A 3,610-nucleotide genomic window follows, 5' to 3' on the forward strand; every position below is an offset into this window, starting at 1 on the left:
AGTTTCTGCCCAGTTTCGAACTGGGGACCTTTCGCGTGTTAGGCGAATGTGATGACCACTACACTACAGAAACAAGCCTGTGCCGGCCGCGCGCGGCTCTGTGGCATCCAGCACTGAAAGTTGAAGCCATTCTACGTTTCACCTTTCTTTTTCCAATAGCGCGTTGTTGTCCAGGGTAATTGACATCTTGAAAAATTTTTAAAAAACCGTGAAATTGGTGACAAAATATAGACAAGGATGTGGTCAATGTTTGGACTGTAGAGTGAGGTGGAATAGGCTGGACAAGTTTCCGGCAGCATAACGGCTGCGACATGATTTTATGGAAGGGTTTTGAACTGAGTATTTACGTGTTTTACCCAAGCTAGGGTGAGTTGGAAACTCGGGAGCATAGGTTTAAGGTGAGTGCTCTGAAATTGACAAAGGAACTGAGGCACATTTCCCACACACAAGGTTGTGCGTGTATGGAATGAGCTACCAGAGGAAGTGGAGGAGGCTATTGCACTCAGAAAATTGCAATGGTAATCGGATCAGTTTCTGGATAGGATGGGTTCAGAGGGATTGAGGCCAAATGCTGGGGAACGGGACTTGTTTAACTTTGGATATGTGGTGAGCATGGATGAGATACACCAAAGTATCTGTTTCCACGCGGTGTACCCCAATAACGTTGTGTTTGAAAGGATTACTTTTTAGCGGAGCTTGCCTTCGCAGTCTGTAGCACAATCATTTAGACTGTTCGACTGCTCACGGGAAAGGTAGTATTGTGAAACACTGCAGAAACGAACGACTTCCTTACTTTTGCTGTGACTGACCATACTTCGTGAAGTTTTCCCAGATCCTCAGTTGAGGATTTTTGCTGCTGGAAGTTACCTCAGAACCCCTGTTAACTCGTAATGTATTGAGCGAATCGCAAACAGAAAGCATTTAACACGGAACACAAACAAAACTGGCATACCTAATGCATGTTCAGACACAGCGAAGCATGAATGCTAAATGTGAGACAGTCCGAGGGCATGAGGCATAAAGTAACCTCACAACTAACAACTGGGCAATTCCAAACTACTCTTTCAAACATACTGCAGCCTTAGTGCACCACCACTTCCCAGACAATGCTGAAAAGAGAGAAAGAAGGAATATAATAAGTATGGGCCATAAAAAAGTGAATTTCACCAATCACAGTCTCGATTAGATTACCTTTCCCTTCCGGTGTCTCCAAGACGGAAATGAAGGAAATGGAGAAATTCAATAACATATTCAGTGGAAAGAATTTCCCATTCGCCAGAAAGCCAAATAACGATGAATCGACTCAGCGCAGGACTTTGTTTCACAACAGCGATGAAATAACAGTCTCCATTCGGTTCCAGTAAAAACTCAACTTGCCTGGAACGTAAACAAGCGCTGAGCTGTTTGCGATTTTCTGCAGGGGTGGCGAGCACCATCATGACAGCAGAGAGACTTCACAAAATTACCCCTGGAACATCAACGCACGCAGCGGGGATCGAAGCAGCATTTTAACGATGCTGCGGCGGAGGAGCTGACCAGCTGAAATGGCAGTGGTGGGATTCGAACTCGCCATTACAGAACAGGGAACTGGATCCAGCGCCTTAGACCGCTCGGCCACACTACCAGACCGCGCAAGCGCGCATTTTCTTGCATTTCGGATTGTGCTCCTGCATAACCACACATGCTAAGTCACATGAAAAGGGTTCCATGGTCCCACTCCGACTCGCACAGCTGCTGGGATGTGCCCAGCTACAATGACAATTTCGCAGCAGATAATGAAATCCCATCAATCCAGGCAAAAATCAATGGTAAGCTGAGTCTATCTTCTCAGACTCTTTTCAACCAGAAATGTATCTTTGACTGCATGAGAATATATGTTCGGTTATGATTTGGTCAAATCACCATGAGCTGCTTGACATTACTTCAATTTCGATTCTTGCTTTGCTGAATGATTTCACCCATTGCTGGAAACAGGACAACTTCCACATTTACACGGAACACAAAACACACCGGACTACAGAGAAAATGCACAAAGCTGAGCAGGCCGTGTTCCACATTATACCGTGCAGCATCGTTTCAGTCACTGTGTCTGTTTTGCAGAATAAGAGTTCCAAAGAATGTTCTCCCCTAAAACGGAGGTAGCATTACAACCCGAGAACGACAGATCACATTGGGAGGATGCTCTGACCTCGGGGCCAGTTCGAGATGCCACTTTCCTTGCCTTTTACCTTAACCGTGCAATTGGCTGCAGGGATGTTCACCCTGGACATGAGCCACATCGATACCAACTGAATAGGAAACCTGTGTGGGAATCGACAAGAAGCGACTCAATAAATTTTGCTAAACTCCATGATGCTTATTAGAAATGCAGTTTCTGCTCACGTCAATTTAAAAGGCAGTTTCTGAACATGGTAACAGAAGTTCCTACTCACCCCACCCCCACTGCGGAAGAGGTGCTAACTGCCCTTGAGTGCTTTTTGTTCTCATGTGAAGAGCTCTCCCGCATGAGTCACCTTCACGTCTCTTGTTGCTGAGTGACTCACAAAGAAGGAGTTTCACCAGAGCTGCAACTGCCTCACTTTCCCACTCGCCCTCCCGTTTACATTTTCCTGCTCGTCAGTGATTTAAAGAAAACCAAAAGGTTGCGATGTCATTCTGTAGCCTCTCTGTCAATTCCTCCGTTACAGTTCCAACATGGCTTAGATCTCGGGGCTCACCTTAATACTAGCGACGCTATGAAATCACAAGTCCAGAGGTTCCTCTGAGAGTGTAATTTCTTTCATTGCTGTTGCTGATTGAATGAGTCACTATAACGTGCGAACTGATCCAAACCATGATTCAGCACCTCTGCTGCCAATTCTCGCACGTTGAATAACGACAGGCAGCTTCCAAATGAGGCCTTGCAGAGACGACTTTGGGTACATTTGTCAGACAGACCAGTTGAGGAATCCGTGGCGTACTGTGACACCAGCTCATCAGCTTCTTCCTGTCTTTGAACCGGCCCGCCTGCGCAAGGAATGCAAATGCGGTACTGCTTTTTGTGGAAGATTCAGAACGCGGTAACTACACTCTGAAACAGAATGGCATATGATCAGACCCAGCTTGGAGAAAACCTTTACAATGCTTTGCAAACGATTTAATGGAATTGCATTACATTTCACAAAGAGAGCAGATTTGTTCGAGCGATTTCGAAGGCAGGTTTGCAGATGGGAAAGCAAGCAAGAAAGCTCCGTTCTTGTCCGTGTAAAAGGCTGCAATTGAAGAACAAAGCAGTTTCTGCCCAGTTTCGAACTGGGGACCTTTCGCGTGTTAGGCGAATGTGATGACCACTACACTACAGAAACAAGCCTGTGCCGGCCGCGCGCGGCTCTGTGGCATCCAGCACTGAAAGTTGAAGCCATTCTCCGTTTCACCTTTCTTTTTCCAATAGCGCGTTGTTGTCCAGGGTAATTGACATCTTGAAAAATTTTTAAAAACAAACGTGAAATTGGTGACAAAATATAGACAAGGATGTGGTCAATGTTTGGACTGTAGAGTGAGGTGGAATAGGCTGGGACAAGTTTCCCGGCAGCATAACGGCTGCGACATGATTTTATGGAAGGGTTTTGAA

General features: G+C 45.8%; 2 non-coding genes across 2 annotated transcripts; both read right to left on the minus strand.

Annotated features, from left to right (window-relative positions):
* trnav-aac (transfer RNA valine (anticodon AAC)) lies at window positions 1-73 on the minus strand. The gene has a single exon. It is a non-coding gene; the product is annotated as a tRNA-Val (tRNA).
* Window positions 74-3,271: 3,198 nt separating this feature from the next.
* Window positions 3,272-3,344, minus strand: trnav-aac (transfer RNA valine (anticodon AAC)). Its single transcript has one exon. It is a non-coding gene; the product is annotated as a tRNA-Val (tRNA).
* Window positions 3,345-3,610: the final 266 nt, after the last annotated feature.

The sequence above is a fragment of the Hemiscyllium ocellatum genome, unplaced genomic scaffold (genome assembly GCF_020745735.1).
Source record: "Hemiscyllium ocellatum isolate sHemOce1 unplaced genomic scaffold, sHemOce1.pat.X.cur. scaffold_233_pat_ctg1, whole genome shotgun sequence".
NCBI classification, from domain to species: domain Eukaryota; kingdom Metazoa; phylum Chordata; class Chondrichthyes; order Orectolobiformes; family Hemiscylliidae; genus Hemiscyllium; species Hemiscyllium ocellatum.